General features: G+C 36.6%; 1 long non-coding RNA gene across 1 annotated transcript in view; it reads left to right on the forward strand.

The window, feature by feature from the left end:
- The first annotated feature begins 1,621 nt into the window (after positions 1 to 1,621).
- The window catches only part of LOC122800117, a 180,576-nt gene continuing 162,400 nt past the window's right edge, over positions 1,622 to 19,797 (forward strand). The window contains exons 1-2 of the long non-coding RNA XR_006364532.1: positions 1,622 to 1,777; positions 8,960 to 9,136. This is a non-coding gene — a long non-coding RNA (uncharacterized LOC122800117). The remainder of the gene's footprint in view (positions 1,778 to 8,959; positions 9,137 to 19,797) is intronic.

Below are 19,797 nucleotides of genomic sequence, written 5' to 3' on the forward strand. Positions count from 1 at the left end.
TACGTTCAACATTATTCAAAGATCTTCAGCACTGTGACTGTTTCTAAGATAATAGTTCAGTTGTTCATGTACTGCAGTCTCACATGAGATTTATCTCCTTGTGTTTTCAAGTTTACAGATCTCCAATTTTACATTTTTATTATTTTATAGTCTTAGAATTTTACATAGTGCCTTTTATATAATTCCACTATTTTAACATATAGATATACATTTCTGTGATAGCAGCATTGGTCTGCTCCTGTTACAATACTGCAGTCCTAACTGTTTGCATAGATGCTTTTTTTAGGTAAAAGTCTACCTTATATGCCATCTGTGGTTAGGTACTCTGTTATTTATTTTTTGGCTTTGTGGCGCAGGTCATGACTGAAAAGGGCTATTTGATCAGTCCACTCACACTGTTAACACATCTTTATGAATAAATAAATATAATAAACTGACAGACTCATTCTTCTACAGTTATTTCCCATTGTATCTTTGTCAGAGGATGATTAATGTTATCACCTATGTCACTACTTCTCTATTACATGTGTTAAATGGAAGATAAAGGAGTTTTATTGTTCATTTGAGAAAGACAATTTCTCCTTATTAGTGTAGGCTGCACCTGTATTTCATTGTATGCAGTGATTTTTATGGCTACTAAATGTTTCAAAGCACACACACACACACACACACACACACACACACACACACACACACACACACACACACACACACACACACACATGCACATACATACTGTTCCTGTTGAAGCATAAAGGGGGGGGGGGTTCTATCCTAAGCAATATAAATCCAGAGTCTGTATGCAGCAGTCTTATGGATGACACATACTGGCATTGGCCAGTCCGTGATTTACAGTGCCTTCTATTCCCATTATTTTAAAGGAGTCCCTTGCTATATATCATTCAAAACCAGGATACAACAGTAGGACTTGTGCTATAACCACAACAGATGTGTATGCTTCACAATTCTCTCTCTTCCCTCCCAGTAAACTGCCCATCTACTCACAGTCTTGCATAAAGTCAGTGCAGGTCTGTGGAACTGTTATGCTTCTCCTGCCTTGGCAGGACCCCAACATTCCATTTCTATTCCTGAATTCTGATTGCTGGTGCCATCAATTATGCTGTAACAGCATGCCTCAAACCTGATCAGATCTTGTTGTTTTTCTTTAAACTGGATGCTTACTATTTTAATTTAAATGGAACAGTGCTGTAAAATATTTCATTCACCAGCAAATGGTTGCTTAAGGTACAGAATTCCTGCTTTTTTTAACTTGAGGAATGGAACTTTTTTCCTGGTGTTCTGTTCAAGAGATTTACGTTAGCATTGTACAGTTGCCAGTAGACATTTGACCAGCACCCCTACACATGACATTTGTTTGTTCAAATGTAACACAATTCATAGGCTCAGCAGGAGAGTGCTGATGCTGTGACATTAACCAGCACATTATTTCTGCTCTTGGCTGACGGTCAGGCATGCTGTGATACTGCCGAGTTCCAGGCCTTGTTTTTTTTTTTTCAGAGCAAAGTGAACTGGCACGAGTCTGGTAGAAGGCAGGTGACAGGCGATGCAATTAAAAGATTCCATTGTTAAACTGTAGTTTATGCCATCGTCCATGAGACCTCTGAAGCAAGTCTTCATTCTTACTGCATACATTTTTAAATGCAGCAGTAAAGTTTTATAAATCGAAATGACATCATTTAATGAAAGGGAACTGAATGTTTACATGCAGCTGTTATTAACTGGAAGGCAGTACATAAACACTCGGGAAAAGATAAAGGTACTTATAAACATTACAGGCAGAAGTTTAGAGAGATACAGCATCAGCTTCTTCTGTTCACATTTCTGATAGGCTTGGTAACTAAGTAATCATCCTTCAATAATCATGTTATGGCTTTGGTGTAAAGATATTATACAACATACTATTAACAGGACATAAGCCAATGTTTGCATAGCATTACTTGTCATGGTTGTATTTATTATGTCATATGGCAGATACTATCATCTCAAGCAGTGCATGCTAGAACACTGATTATGAATTATTATCGAGCGCAACTTTAAACACTTGAAAAAGATTGTGGATACAACAAACACAAGAAATCAAAAGGGATCTTCATCTGTTTTACACCAGCTTTGTCTGCTAATCTGTAGTCTGTTTGGTCTAACTGCAGGATTATTATGGTGGGTGTACTGAATGAAAGCCAAGAAAGGTCCTTAAATAAATAGTTTACACAGCACAGCAGAATGCTTAAAATCATAATGTTGGAACTATCTTGAAATTATTGCTTGCTTCAATAAAAATAAACTTGTATTAGAGCTGTCAGCAGGGAAGTAAAGGCAGTCTTTCTTCTGTTTGTTGAATGTAGAAATGTCATGTAAATCAGCTTTCTCCTGCCTTCACAGCCCATGGCACTTAACTAATTTAGCAAGTTTCTTAAGTAACTCTATTAATAGAGCATCTATGGGTGTCATATTTGTAATTATTCTTTTAAGTTTATGTTATAGCTGATGAATTAAAATTCCAACTGCAATAAACCTGTTTGAGCTTATACCCAGTCTAACTCCAAACTTTTCTGGATGGACCATAGCCGAAAACAGCAGTTACTGAGTCATTCTGTTGGCATAGAGACTAATGATTATTTTATTTAACAAGGTGCAGTAAAATGATCTTCTGCTATTGAAAAGCTAGTTTGTTTCATATAGTACATTTTATAAACATTTAAGTCATTTGTAAGCTCTATAATTTTGTTGCTTATATGGGTTTTAAGCTTTTGGTTCATTACTTCCATCTGAGTTTAGAATACAGTCTATCTTTTGATCAATAAAGGAAGCGAATAAAGGAAATAAGACTTTTGTACAGAGCAAAGATTTTTGGTCACTCACTTGCCCCTCTGCACCACCTTATTAACAAGTGCTAACCCTAACCCTGCCTCTGCCCCTAATGCTATACCTTTCCTTAAAAAAATATCACCTAACATAACAGGCTCAGGCACATACACACACACATGCACACACACACACACACACACACACACACACACACAAACACACACGTGTGTATATATATATATATATATATATATATATATATATATATATATATATATGTGTGTGTGTGTGTGTATGTATGGATCTACTTAAAAATATCTAAACACAAAATACCAATAAAAAAATCTAAAATATCGACTAAATAAAAGTTAGACTTCAGAAGGGTCTATGCCGTTTCCCTACTGTTGTGCAAACTCAGAGATAATACACATAGGGGTGGAGGGAAGGCTTGCCCTCCTGCAAAAACATCGATTTTGGATCCGGTTAGATTTTGTTGATATTTTGTGTTTAGATGTTTTTGAGTTTAGATACTGTTTTTGTTAATATTTTGTGTTTAGATATTGTTGCTTTTAGATAATTTTAAGTAGACTTGTGCATAAATATACACTCATGCTTGCAAATCAGCTGTGCAGCCCATTTCAGAAATAATATTAGTTGTGAAGGAGAATGGAAAACTAAAGATACATTTCAGGTAAATGCTTACTCTGATTTAATCTAAAGGTGAAGAAACATTGGAACATAATACTAAGAGAGAAATAGATGTAGGTATTTGAGTGGGAGAAATAGAATGTGAGGTGGAGTAGGTTTAAGTACAAATGGAGGATGAGTAAAAGAAAGCTGTAAAATGGCTCAAGTTAGAATGGTGAGTTAGTGAGGACAGCTGGACAGAGTGCAGAAAACTGATTAAATTACAAATGGACAAGAAATAAGAAAATAACTAAGAGGATAAAGGAAGTGGTGTAGCTGCTGAAAAAAACTAAATGTTGTATAGTTAATTAAGAAATTTTAAGTACGGGTGATCTGCAGTAAGGTTAGACAAAGCCTAACCTCTGATACTCTAGAAGAGGAACACTGGCTGTTGGGAAGGCCAGGAATGCTTGAGTTTTTCATGAAAGGGGCTAGGCATGTGAGTGACCATAGCTGACCAGGCAAGACTGTGACTTGAATTATAGGCAGTGAAAGTGAATGCCTTATTGACTATTTGAGCCGCAGCCATTAAGATATCAAGCAAGAGGTTCTTAAAGGACCAGGTTGTTTAGATAAGATATATTAAGTGATTTGCAGTGTGTAGACAGTTGGACTTAAACCTGTAGGTGGCTGTCCACCACTTTGAAGGATTCAGAACACTGTAGCAATCTATTCCAGAGCAGCACCAAACTTAGAAACACCACATGCTAGGGCAAGAAAATTAAATAGATGGCACAATATGCTGTAGTCTGTCTGAATATGAAAACAGTGATTGCATTTTTTATCAAGACCTGAGTCATATACTGTCTTATCCAGCGTTACCAGTGTTCTTCCCACTATATGTCACTGACTTGGAATTTGTAAGATTAAAACAATTACGATGTTCTTCACATGATGGCATCAGCTTTTAAAATAGTTTTAGACTACTTTAGCATAAACTAGTTTAATATTATAGACTCTGTGTATATTTTGTAAGTTTACTGAGGAACAGAGGATTCAAAACCTAATCAAAAGCTGTTATTAGACCAAAGATAACAGCTCCATTTAGTATATCTTCATCAGCTGTGCTTAGAATTTAGGCCTGTAAGAGCCTGAAGAGCATTTATGCATATTGTGAGCAAGACCACCCATGCTGATTATCCCAAAATATGACCTAGTTACCTAGATGGATAACCCTCTAAAGAGAAACTGTTTCTAACAGGATTTCACCTAGCAGGGTATAACAGGAAATTGTCAAATATTTTTTAGGACTGATTCAGAGTCTTCCTTTGGGAAGAGAGATGTTATTAGTAATTGTGCAGTCTTCAGGAGAAATAACTAGCATTTATGTACATATTAATTATATAAGTCAAATGGCCACTAATATAAAGTATACATGTTTGGAGGAGTTTAGAACAGAAACCATTTGATTCTGGTTACCCATTAGTAAGCAATTGGTTTTAATAATTTTCTAGCTGGACTGTTGGGTGTAGAGCTGCATAGTGAATATAGGATTCAGAACAGTGACCATTTAGTCAGGACTGTAGAATGGTCATGTGACCCTGATGGTCCACTGATGGCTGAAAGCTAGAACAGTAAATAATAAGACTGACTATGAATCTAGCGAATCAGTTAAGCTGCCACTCATTAGATATGTCACACAAAAATGACTTGCATAGGTTCCCACAGAATACTTATGTAACTTATAAGACTAAATTCTATGTGTGAAGAATGTCTCAGGTATATTTTCCATAACAGCTATTCCATGTTCTACAGATAAATGGCTAACCAGGCTACACAGCTTATATGCTAGATGTTTTCCCTACATGTTCTGTAATACAAAACTCAGAGTAAATCATGTATATTATTTGAAAACATAGCAACCTCTTCTCTTTTACATATTACAATCCACTCATCTGTCATGACTGACAGCTCTGTGAAAGACATCAGCCCAGACTGAAAATGTTCATTTTTATAAAGGGGTGTTTCTGCAGAACAGTCTGAAAAAATGTTCATTTGTTGCAAGCTGAAACATCTGCATTTAGTGGGGGCTTCTGTGTGCTACATCACAGAGTGAATAGAAACAAGCAAACCCAAAGGAAATGTTGCCTTATTTCTATATAATGGCTCAGAATTGTATGCAGTTAGCAAAGTTTAGTGGCAACACACCACAATTCAGTATAATGGATTTGGTGTAATTTATTTCAGCTCGTGTGTGTTTAACAGTCTGTGGAGTGAGATAAATTTAGTACAGAAGTATGAATATACATTGTGTTTTCACTTTTATTATTTATATTATATTAAGTAATGCTATTATTTCATGTTTTCAGTTTAATTTTACAAAAATATTTTTAGTCAAGTTTTATTTCATTTATTTCTTTTTCTTAGTGAGTAACATTTTCTGAATGGATTCCTAATTGTTTTGTGACAGCAATATCACCAAAGATGTCTCTGGCATTTCTTCAGTTTAACCTGTAGTTGACAACTTCACCCAAAGCAGCACAGCTGAAGCACGTACTTCAACTAGAAATTACTCATACCTAACAGAAATATATCAAGTAAAAAAGCACTTTGCACAGTGGACAACTGGAACAACACAACCCCCCTTCTCACCCCTTAGCTAACTCAACAGAATTAAACCTAATCTGTAATCAGAACTCCCCACAGAAAGATGAATAAAATAAAACAAAGTGAGAATGAATCCATGTAGTGTGCAAACACATTTATATTAAAGCTAGCTCTTTAATTTCTCCAGGTGTTGTGTGCTCTTTGACACCATGACAGGAATGTTTCCCATTCTAAAGTCAGGACGGAGTTCAATTAGAATTCATAAAATTAGTACTGTTTCAGTCTTTGATGTTAGCCAGGAGTGCGTTTATTGGCATCTGCAATTTTTTGTATTTTTTAGGTGATATGTTTTTGCATATTTCTGTTCTCTTTTGATTGCTGATGTTTGCATGGTCTGTATACTAAAGGGAATTTTTTTGTAGAGAGGGTCAAAGAGATGCATTTCAAGGTACTGGAGTTCAAATAGACAAGGGGAAATGGAGTTTGTGTCTAAAATACTTGTGTCTACCTGCTACATCCTTTGCACAGCTACTGAGCACATTTATTTTTTTGGTCTCTGCAGTGATCTTGTTAGAAGTTTCTAAGCTACGCACACTGTGTTTAATACTGGAGCTGCTGTTGATTGATTATTAAAACTTGTCAACTCATTTAAAGTGATGAATCTTTCTTCTGAATTGTAAGGTCCATATTGAAAAGTATTTAAAAAACATATAGCAAGTGCAGTAGAAAATGATATAAATGAACTTAAGGAACCGTGCTCCACATATATAAAAAGATGAAACAGTGAGCACACAACCCTTCTAGAGGACAGAGTTATGTCAGACACTAATAGATATCAAAACAGTATTCAACATGTTAGGCTATATTAAGCAGTTGAGGAACCTATTAGAAAAAGTGGGACAAAATGAGTGAATGATGCTGATAATTGAAGACCTATATCATCCCTTATTTAATGCTAAAATTCCTGTTTCTATTAGACTAATTTACTTTTAATTTATCTACAAACTGTCTACAATTTCTCTAAATATTAATTGATTGTTAAATAACTTGTATTGATTCTTAACCAATGTTTTTATAATATGTCAAATTTGTTATAATTATAATCCAAGAACACTGATGGACCCAAGGAAGTCATGACTCTCCACGTTAAAAACTTAATTTATTGTAGGTCATAAGCGCTTTCGCAGCTATTGCAGCTTCATCAGATAAACACATTGAACCAAAACTGGCTTTTAAGTAGAAAAGTGAAATAATGTGAAAGCACATGACAACATATATTTTAGCTGTATTTCTTTAAATTTTGTGATTTAAACAGCACATAAAAACATGTACATATAAATGCAACATAAAAACTGTATAAAAATATATACAAAACATTCTATGAGCAAGTAAAAATACTGCTTTAGCTAACAAGAAAACAAACATATATAATTGCAGATGCAAAAGGCAAATACTCTCATCTGGCTTGTGGTCTTGACTTCAGTTTGGGTTTAATGGGTACAAACTCATTCAACCCTGATGCACAAAATATCCCCTCAGCCTGATAATCCACTTAGCTTCCATCTGTTCTGTTTGATTCCTTATATCTCCATCCCTTATAGTCTCATAGACTCTACCAATAACAAGAAATTTGAATGTGTGCCTAGAATCAGTGGCCAGTACATGTTTTGACAAAGCACTAGTTGTGCTTCCCTTTTGTATATAATAAACATGCTCCTTTATTCTCTCCCTTAAAGCCCTATCAGTGTTTCCTATATACAATTTGGAACATTCCTTACAAGTATCAAATATGGGAAACTCATAATCCCTTTTTTGGTTTGGGCATGTTAATTCTGCACTGCTATCAATGTATGAGCACATTGAACACCTACCACAGGACATCGTGACTTTATTTCTATTCTGCACAGAATCCATAGTGGGGTAACAAAGCTGCCTTTTCAATGAGTTCATATTTCTAAAAAAGGGCATAATTTTTTGAATTGGATTATACACTGCAGAATTTGCAGCATGATAAACCTAAAGGCTTGGAGAGACGTTATAATATTATTCATGACAAAGGCAATCCTTTGCTTGAGAACAACTTAAATATCATGGAAAAAGATCTGCCTCCTGTAGATTTACTACAACTAAAAAGTAAGTTACAGTCTATAGAGAAAAATCTTTTTAAGCTCAAACATTTGCAGTATCAGTCATACCATTTACAAGTCTGTGTAAAGGAAGAAATAATTCCAAGAGGCCTACGGGTGTTAAGGAGGCCAGTGCAGGCAGACTTGGATGTGGAGTTATTAACTGAATGGCAGAAGGTTAACATTTGCTGCAGCACTGAATATCTTAAGCTCCTTATTAATTCTTCCAACAAAGAAATAGAACAGTTGATGCATGTACTTGAGCAGCAGTACACAGAGCTGCTTAATTTGTTTCAGATAGGGGTGGTTGACAGATACATGCTTGAGCTTACTGACACTATTTCTGTATATGAACATAAACTGGCTAAAATCAAATATAAAATAATTAACAAAGGATCACCTTGATTTTAAACAGGGCCATGTCTTTACATGGCCACGTTATAGTGAATCAAAGGAAGGTGTGTCTGAGAGTAGAGAGTCTATTGATACTATGGCAACTACTCAAACAGCTGTGAAAAATGAAATTATTCTTTCAGTTAACACATTAGTGGATTCTGCCAGTGATTCTCAGTTGACATCAGCTGTATCCAGGTAGAATAGTGAAGCACCTAAGGAGCTTGTAGCCAGGAAGAAAACTTTTACTGTTATAGCGCAAGTGCATAGGACAGAAGGTACTGTTTTTAATAATGTACTTGCACAGAGCAATTTGTTTGTTTCTGGAGTCTCAGACCCTTTAGGCTCACACAGACTTTTGTTCCTTCTGTCTATAATAGGTTGGAGCCATCAAAACAAGCAAACACCCTCGCAAAGTCGGGGCAGACTGAAGAGGAAGCCTGAAGAGGATCTCATAGGGACAGCAAATATCAAGAAGGTGTTTATAAAGAAAAGAAATACCTAGTTTGGAACTTATCCACTTACAGTCTTACTGAATGTGAGAACAATGTGTTAAAGTAAGGACTTTCTTTTATACCTGCAAGGTATTCTGATTATAGTGATGTTATTTTAGATGTGAAACTTTTTGCTAGAAATCTTACTTTAAAACTGCTGTGCAATGATAGTAATGATTGTTATGCTGAGTCTAATTGCTTCAGAAAACCTAATACGTTTGTGCCTGCTGTGAATTCCCTTATTAATGCATTTGAGAAACTGTGTATTCAGGATATTTATAAGTCAAAGGAATCTACAAGCAGAATGCATAGGAATTATAGTTTAACTAAAGAAGAGCATTTAGCTCTGAAGCAACTTCAGAATAACCATGACATAATTATCAGGCCTGCAGATAAGGGTGGGCTGATAGTAGTTTTAGATTTGGTCTGGTACAATGAGGTTATGAATAATTTACTTGATGATAAATTTTACTTGGTTATTAGTAAAAGCAAGGTTAAACAGATAGAAACTAACATTCAATGCACACTGAATAAGCTATATCAGCAGGAATTATTACAGAAGGAGCTACTTGATTACTTTTTGGTAAAAGATCCTTTACTTCCCATCATATAAGGGTTACCCAAGTTGCATAAGAATAGAATGAATCCACCTTTGCGTCCTATAGTTGTAGGACGCAACTGGTGTACTGAGCTCATATCTATTTATTTAGAAAAGTCTCTGAAACCACTGCTTAGTGTCATACCACATGTTTTGAAAGATACGCAGCATTTTTTGAGTGATTTATACACTAATTTGGAACAATCCATTGTTGCTACCAGGAATTTTCTGTCTGTCTGTCACCTTAAATGTGACCTCTGTATTTACGGTCATACCCAATGGCCTGGGTTTGGGTATGATACAAGATTTTCTGAGGTTGCTTTCACAGTTTTATGAGTCAGAGAGTATGCTTGTTAAGGTTCTATTACAGTGTGTATTAGAGAATAATGTGTTCTTGTTTAATGAAAGAATTTTCTGGCAATGGAATGACATAGCTATGGGCACATCTTGTGCCAATAGCTACGCCAATTCAGTTATGGCAGTATGGGAGAATAAATATATTTCTAATGGACCTTATAAACAAGTAGTATTTTATAGAAGGTTTGTGGATGATTTGTTCCTTCTGTGGAATGGAACAGAAGACAAACTTAGGGAATATGATGAATATATTAACAATACTACAACATTTTTAAGATTTACTTCTAATGTGTTCGCTAGTAAAATAGATTTATTGGATGTCACTGTAGAGATGGATGGTGATGGGGGGTTGTTCACTAGATTATATAGGAAGTCTTGTCATGTCAATCATTTATTAGCTAGATACAGTATGCACCCCTCCCCCCCCGCACACACATTTTTCAGAATTTTGTCAGGAATCAAATATTTAGAGCTGCTAGGCTTAATGTCCGGGACAATGATTTTGACAACCAACTTAATATTTTGCCCAAGGAACTGGTTGACATAGGTTATGATACGCACAATATTTAAAGGAACATAGGTGAGGTTCAGTCTCTTAGATCTAGCACAGCTAAACCTTACTTTTCTAGAACAATACATCAGACAATGAAGGGTAGAAGAAAGGATTATAAACTTAGGGTTCCCCTATATTATTCTTCTGATGTTTCTTCCTATATGGATGTTATTAAGAATCACGGGGGAATTTTACCAATGGACAGTGACATCAGTAAGCTGATAGGCACTACTCCCAGATTCCTTTTTAAAAATATGAAATCATTGAAAAGGCAGCTTTGTTACCCCACCATGGATTCTGTGCAGCATAGAAATAAAGTCATGATGCCCTGTGGTAGGTGTTCAATGTGTTCATACATTGATAGCAGTGCAAAATTTACACATCCAGACCAAAAAAAGGACTATGAGTTTCATATATTTGCTACTTGCAGTACAGAGCATGTTGTTTATTTAGTCCACTGTAAGGAATGTTCCAAATTTTATATAGGAAATACTGATAGGGCTCTAAGGGAGAGAATAAAGGAGCATGTTTATTATATACAAAAGGGAAGCACAACCAGTGCTTTGTCAAAACATGTACTGGCCGCTGATTCTAGGCACACATTCAAATTTCTTGTTATTGGTAGATTCTATGAGACTATAAGGGGTGGAGATATAAAGAACCAAACAGAAAAGATGGAAGGTAAGTAGATTATCAGGTTGAGGGGAGATTTTGGGCAAGGGTTGAATGAGTTTGTATCCATTAAGCCCAAACTGAAGTCAAGACCACTAGCCAGATGAGATATTTGCCTTTGCATCTGCATTTATGTTTGTTTTCTTGTTAGTTAAAGCAGCATTTTTACTTGTTCATAGGAAGTTTTGTATATATTTTTATACAGTTTTTATGTTGCATTTATATATACGTGCTTTTATGTGCTGTTTAAATAACATATATTTTAGCTGCATTTCTTTAAATTTTGTGGTCATGTGATTTAACACTGTTTCACTTTTCTACTTAAAAGCCAGTTTTGGTTCAATGTGTTTGTTATCTGATGAAGCAGCAGTAGCTGTGAAAGCACTTAAGACCTACAATAAATTAAGTTTTTAACCTGGAGAGTCTGCCTTCCTTGGGTCCATCAGTGTTCTTGGATTATTTGATTTTATTTTTATTGGACTCTGCTGCTCTGGGAAGTTGGTGGTAGTTTTTCTTTGGCTTATTATAATTATAATTATTTAAACTGCAGATGTTTTTGTTTTATTTTTGAAGATTGTAAAATTGTTGTTCTTAAAATGTTTTGTAATAATTTGGAGCTTTTCTCCCCGGGCCTCCACTGAAAATGGGCTTCTACTCAGTAGTAGAACTTTCCATGTAATCAAATGTTAATAAATATACATAGATAAATAAATGCTCCAACTGAGACAGACAAAACAGAATATGAGGATAGCCTGGGGCCACATGGATGACACAACAGGAATATAGAAGAAAGGTCATTCTAGACTTCTGTTTGGCAAATGACTTGATGATTAATGCATGGCTCACCAAGACTGACAGTCATATATAAGAGTGGTTAGCATGCAACTCAGATGGACTTCTCCCTAGTGAGAAAAAGGTATTATGGTATAAACAGAGACTGCAAAGACCTCAGTGAAACAGTCAGTCCAGATCAGAAACCACAGTTGGCCAAAGTCAGCTGCAAGGAGTGATCACAGAAGGCTATAAAGTCAACAGAGATTATGCTGAAGGCCTGGAATTTGACTGTAGTAAAAGCATAGGAGTTCTAGGAAATCATTAGGGTTGAAGCATCATAGAAAGAAGAGGAAATATGTGAAGTCAAAGAAGAAGAATGACAGCACCTCAGCTAGCACGTGTGAAGACTATGGAACAGAAACTTGGCTGAGCCATTTATTGAAATAAAGTGCACAAAAAAAGACATTGGTGGAATGTAATAGTCCAGGAAGTTATCAAAAGAAATAAGGAGTGCAGTGAGAAGTGGGAGATAGAAAATATGGGCCAGGCTAAGTAGGAATACTGGTGGGCTAACAAAAAGGCAAAAGGCATCAGAGAAACTACCAGCTCTGAGAAAGTGACTCAGCACATACACCCATTTACCCTGTCTAAGTTATATTTCTGCCAATGTACAGAGCAAAGGGGATATTCATAGCTATGAACAGTACAGCGGTATCAGTCTTCTGTCCCACTGAATGAAAGTGCTGGAAAATATGATCCATAAAAGGACACACAGAAGAGGAGAAAGTAACAAGGGACATGAGCAGTTCATGTTGATATCAGGAATCAGCACAACCAACCCGATGTTTGCATGTGATAAGTGGTGGGGAAGAAGAAGATGGAGATGATAAACAGTCCAAATAGACATTCATACATTTGAAGAAAGCATGTGACAAAGTCCCAGAAAAGCTAATTTGGTAGTCCTGTAATGTTCTGATATCCCAGAAGCATTGGTAGAATTAGGGCAGGCTATGCACAAGGACCCAATGACACGAGTGCAAACTTTTTAGATTCACAGAAGGGTTCTAGTGGGAGAGGTTATACATCAGGGTTCATCTCTGAGCCCACTGGTATTCATACTGGTGATGGCCTACATATGTAAACATATCTCAGAAGACAGGTCAACAAAGATCCATTATGCAGATGATGTGGCACTGCAAGCAGACTCTGAACAGAAACTCTTGCAATTTATATCACAGAAATGCAAAGCTAAAGGCACAAGGGATGAAACTGACTATAGATAAGACAGCTGTAATGGCAGAAAATGGGAGAAATTAGAAGAGACTGAGAACTGCGGTAGAATGGAAAATAGTGGGACAGGTTATTATCAACAGGTATCATTTCTATGGTTGTTGAGGAAAAGGTAAGTTTGAATCAGAGGTTCTGCAACCAACTGATACAAGGTGTTCAAAATAATACATGACAGAAATCGTGGGCATTGAAAGAAGTCTGAGGTGATGGCAATGAAGTTCTTGAGATGGGTGGTAGGATGCACACTGCAGGAGAGATGTAGAAATGAGGATATCAGAATAGTAACCAAAGTAGCCCCAGATGCAAAGACGGTGAAGGGAAATAGATTATAATGGTCTAGCTGCATGTGTAGGAAAGCAGAAGATCATTTTGAGAAAAAAATGTGGACAGAGATGAAGAAGGCAAGAGGTAACAAGGCCATCCAGCTAAAAGACAGATGAACTGTGTCAGAAGGGGTTCCCTTCATAATTTCGAAATACTGAAATCCCGAACTTCTGTATTTCGAAATTATAATACAGAAGCCTTAAAATCCCAAAACACCAGAAGAACGAAATTTAAAATCCGAGGTACAGAGATTTTGAATTAGTGCTTCTGGTGTTGCGGTGTGTGAATGGTTAGGTGTTAGTTTGGGTATGTATGTGTGTGTAAGTGTATTGGTTAGGGGCTTTAGTGTATGTCAGTGTGTATTGTGACTGTGATGTGTGTGTGCAAGGCACTATGAAATGTGTGGGTGTGAGTTACCTTTGTGTGTCTGATTGTGCAATCTCGGAGTTAGTGTATATATAAGTAGGGGGCGTGGGGGTAAAGCCCCCCCACATGAGGGATGCAGGAGTGCTTGCCCCCCCCCCCCAGTTATATGTAGTCTAGGTTTGTCTGGGTGGTTTTGGGGGGAAGTTGTGTGTATGTTTATGTGTGTACTCTGTGTGTAGTGTAGGGTCAGGATTTTGAGTTTTGCGATTATGGGTTTTCAGGATTTCAGCATTTCGAGATTTCATAGTGAACCCATGAAAAGACATGCAACAGTCAGGCACGAGGAAATTGATGATAAGGATGTATATGTATATACAAAGTAGATACATAAAATGCATACACACACACACACACACACACACACACACACACACACACACACACACACACACACACACACACATAGACAAAACAGCTGCTATAAAATGACTCACCAGTAACTTATTTGAGTGCTTTTCTCAAAGTAATAGCTACTTCTTTCTTTAATGACTTTGGCCCTTTTGTTTAGTTAGTTAGGCTAATGCTATTTGTTTAAAACATCACTGGATGAGTTGATGATTGTTAATATAGTTTCATCCTTAAGCAGTCTGTGTTTCTTGATTTTCAGTCCTAAATGCAGGGAATGCACTCTATGAAAACATGAACTACGCAAGCGTTTTTCCTTTGGATATGTTGCAAAAACAGAACCTGCTATTATGTTTCTCGATTTGTTTTATTTTACTTTTGTTTATTTACTTTACAGTTTGATAACAAAGTAAGTCAGCTAGTCTACAGGCACTTTCAGTCATGACCTGGACGTAAAGGTAAAGAAAAAAATGAAGTATTTAAGAAACATTTGCACAGTGAGTATAGAAGATTATGTACATGCATATGTCTAAAAGTTTAGAAGTGTTTTTGCATTTTGATGTCAGAGAACTGAGAATCAGTCAGTGGTTTAGTAAGATTAAAGTTTTCTTTTAATGGAATATTTTTGTCTCTATGTCACCCAGTTTCTTATAGTTAAATATGATGATTTGGTAGCAAAGTTAGTTATACCACTGGGAACTCTCATGAAAACTTTGCCACTTTTGCTTTGTCTTGCTGCATAACATTTAGAATAAACAGTTGGTTTAATTTTTACTTTGAAAATTTCATATGCTGCCCATGGAGGCTAAAATGACTTATTCTTGAATTTTATTACATACCTAATATTAGAGATTATCTAAGGATGGATTTTAATTCAATTGCTGAACTGTACTTTTTGCTATCTTTTTTTTTTTTTTGTAAAACTGTTTTGTATAATCAGGCTGTAGTTCAAATGGTCAATTATTTTTTTTCTTGCAGCCTACAGTGTAAGCTATTTATCTTTGATATCCAAAAGTTTAACAGTAATATGCATTATTTTATTTTACTTACAGATTGAGGCCTTTGGTCCTTCTGTACACTAATGTAAAGGTCATGACAGCCTTAACTTTAATGACAAAGACAAGTCACAAACGTCTCTACTCTTTAAGCCTTCTTTTAAACTAGTAATGCTTATACTATTCTGATCTGTTGTTTATATCATCAGTCTGTCAATACAGTTGTAAAAGAAAAGCTCAGAATGTTTCTGAAGCGGCACAATTACTGAAAATTATATCAATTCCTAACTTAAAGTATTTGGCTTTTGCCAATAAAATTCAGTACTACTATCTGTTCTTAATATCTGTATTTAGATTCATAGAGGTTACAAGGCAGAGTCAATCTATGTGCCATAATTATCTTACCAATACAGTAGAGTACATCCTGCCTCCAAAAGGGCAAAGCAAGTCATGCCTGGGATAAATATTTGGATGCCCATCCAATCATCAAGGTTTGCCTTAAGGTAAATGAGAGTATCACTCTGTTTTATATGTAACAAAAGGTTATTCCAGAAATGGAGAAAGACAGAATAAATAAACCTATTCCTCTAGCATGTGCTATTTATTTGGGTTCCCTATTATATGATGGAAGATGCATTCTTTCAAATGTGTCTTGATCGAACTTAAAAGCACAAAATGGCAAAATTCCGAAATGGCATATAAGCAAATTCTTTCCCTGGGAAAGAAATCGCTTGGCTGCCTTTGTTATTTTGCCATTTTTGTCACTGTAGTGCAATCTCAGAGTTGGTATATTTAAGTAGGGGGGTTTGGGGCGAAGCTCCCCACTTTATGTAATGTTTTAAAGTTTTTTTTTCTTTTATGGAACAGCGATTTTTTTTCCCTGTGAAAAAAAATTGCTGTTCTAAGTGTTCAGGACTGTAAACTTTTGCTTACATGTGGTCGATAAATCAGTGTTCGCTTTTTTTAAGCGTTCGCTGATTTAATATAGACCCTTTATTTGTTGGGGAAAAATCATGCCTTTAGTTCATTTTTGTAGAGCTATTTGTTTTGGTGAAATGTAGAATATCATGTTGGGTTTCTTCCTTAGTAACATGGAATGGTGGGCATAAGTTATCATGCAGGAGGTTATAAGAATCTAAGTAAGCAACAAAGCTTCAAGACTGTTTTGGTAGATGAGGGTCTTTAGTCCAGTGAACTTTTTAGTTAGGCATATAAAGTAGGCAAACAGCAACAAAGAGAAAATCAGTCCAAATGTAGAAAAAAGCAGGTTAAAATACTTGAGAAACAACAATGGGACAACCACAGCAAATCACATATATTTAATAAACTATAAGCAATAAACAGATAAGTGCTTTCGGAGATGCCTCCTTCATCATATCATTACGTTTCTCAAGTATTTTTAGTTAGGCATCACTGGTATTTTTCTTTATAGTTTAATGTGTTTCAATATAGCATTATATTCTATAACTGGTCTAAACGGGGTAGAGTATAGAGGAACAATAACTTTACTTGACCTGAATTAGATACCTTTAATTATTATTTTTTGCTAGATAGAAATATATTTTGACTGTTATTTCTACATGGTAGTCAAAGGAAAGGGATCTCTCTTTTCAGAAATGCTAAATGTTATCAGTAAGGAGTGCTAGTTTGTCTATTCTGTAAACTGCATTTGAGACTTATTTAACTGAAGGTACCAAGGCTACAGTTTTTTTGCATTTACCTTTAGCTTGTTTTCTGTTTCATGTATATGGTTTTGCCCTTTTCTGTAAAAGCAAGATGGCAGATACTGAGGTGTAGAGACATCCAGGTTGCAGTCACTGACAAATTTGTTAGCCATATGTTTGGGTTAGTGGTTTGGAGAGCTGGGAATTTGATGCTGAACAGAAGAGATCCCAGTACTGAGCTCAAAAGAATGCCGGTAGTGTCCTTTTTGCTTCTGAGGTAGAACCTGCTACTTTAACTATGTGGGTTGTATCTGTCAGCCAGTTTATTTATTTATTTAACATTTGTTTACCAGGAACACCTGACTTGGAACAAGTTAATTTTCGGCGGATGCGCCGGGAGAAATGCTCCAGACACATGTCTTTGTAACGTGGGAGGAAATCAGAGAACCCAGAGGAAACCCACACAAACACAGGGAGGACATGTAGACTCCACACAGAAGGTATCCCAGCTGAGAATTGAAGTAGACAACCTCTTGCTGTGAGGCAACAACATTAACAACTGCACCACTGTGCCATCCAGTTTGATACGCATTTTACAATATGAGCTTCTATGTTTTTGCTTTTAAGTATTTTTTTTTTATAATTTCATCATAGGTAATAGCGTCAAAGTATTTGTTCAGATCCAGGTATACAGTGTGATCTGCTTGGTTGTTATTCACAGCTTCAGAATTTTTTTAGGAGGTTTATTAGATGAAGGAGACACAAACTCCCTTTAACAAAATCACACTGTTGTGGATCTAGAGAAAACAAATTTGTATTGTAACTTATAAAATTAGGTATAATACATGCCATGGTTAAGCAAATTAGAATTGTTAGGTTGATGGGTCTATTGTTCCTAAGATTTGAGGTGGGGGACTGCATATGAAGTGGCATAGCAATAGCTGAGCTGTTTTCCATACCTGAAGAACATGTGCTGTGGCTATACTTAATCTAAACACTTTTAGAAAAGGTAAAGACAGCAAGTTTGGTGCTGTTGATTAAGTAACTAGGTACAATATCAGTGCCCATGCAGGCAGTATTTTTATATTTAGAGAGTGCATATGGAATATGTTTCTCAATGATGTTATTCAGAGTAGATTCAGATTACCAAACCTTCACACACACTTATGACAGAACTGTAATTTTCTAATAAAGGAAACTAAGACCACTTATTTTGACAATTAACTATTCTGACAAATAACTAAGAATATATCCAACACTGACTCCATTAGTAATACAACTTACAACAGTAACAATTCTACTACAAATAGTGCCCTACTTACCAAATTGTCAAATACCGATAAAATCCAGCCTCCAAACTACAGCCAAAAAGTCAGCAGGAAAATGGTTAGAGAACTCCTGAAAATGTTAAACAACAAATTCACTCCCAACACCCCTCTTTTCTAAAGCAAAACCCCTTGGCTACATATGTAACCCTTCACAAACATCTGGCTTTGTGCACTGTCAATGTAGGCATGCTGTCATACTTCCAGTCCAGCTGGTGAATCTGGGAATCTTGAGGCAATGTTACAACTGCCTTATGTATACAGACCACCCTCTCCTCCTCCAAACAAGCTGAAATATATGTGAGAGATGCAACTATACAGCCAAACTGGAGACTAAGCTCTATCAACCCAGTACTGGCACAGCCTGTCAGGAGGAGAAGGTAACCACACACACCACAAATCCAGTCTCACATAGACCTATCACATCAGCAAACCAAACACATAAACACACAAAAACATACTCGGAGGCTCAAAATAAAAATCTGCCTAAGCAGCAGAGACCTCCAAAGCAGACATCCAAGCAACGCCTACCATGAAACAATATCCAGGTAGCACATAGCTCACAAAGTCAGTGTGCCACACAGTCACAGCCCTTAAGGCTAAACAACACACCTAATGCACTTGTAATAGGGGACTCTATTGTCAGACACACTGATGTCCCACTTACCAGGCTGAACAAGAAGAAGGTTACTGTAAGCTGCCTGTCGGGTGCCAGGATCCGCCACATAACACAAGCACTCAGGTCACCCCAAAGCAAGTACAAATATGACTCCGTCATTGTCCATGCTGGTGTGAATGACATGAGTCGTATCTCCCTGGACTACATGAAAAAAGATGTACAGGAGCTCTTTGATCATGTAGCCCAGGCCAGTATGACCCTGACCTTGAGTATCATCTTGCCCTCACCAAGAATGATGCCACAGTATAAAGACAAAATGATCAATTTTAACAATTGGCTAAAGTATTGGTGTCATTCAAAGGGGATCCAGTGTCTATCAGCCTGGGATGACATGCTCGACAAGCCACGTTGCTTCGCTAGGGACGGCTTGCACCTGTCACCCCTGGGTTTTTGAATACTGGCAAATGCTCTTGCCTTCCCCATAGTGCCTTTTTTAAGCAAGGCTCAAAAGACAAACCCACCCCCATAGACAACACAAAGAAATAAAAACTAAGGTTAATGCTGCTCAATGCCAGAAGTCTAAACCTCAAGATGCATGCACTCGAGACTCTCCTCAGTATGGAAAATATCGATATCTGTGCAGTAACAGAAACCTGGTTCAAGGCAACCGAGAGCACACCAGCACTAACAGGTTATACTTCATACCATGCTTTCCAGTCTCAAAGCTCGGACCAAACCACAAAAGGAGGGGGAGTATCCATATTTATCAAAGATACCCACAC

This window comes from Protopterus annectens, chromosome 4.part0, assembly GCF_019279795.1.
Source record: "Protopterus annectens isolate FY-2018-M chromosome 4.part0, PAN1.0, whole genome shotgun sequence".
NCBI lineage: Eukaryota > Metazoa > Chordata > Ceratodontiformes > Protopteridae > Protopterus > Protopterus annectens.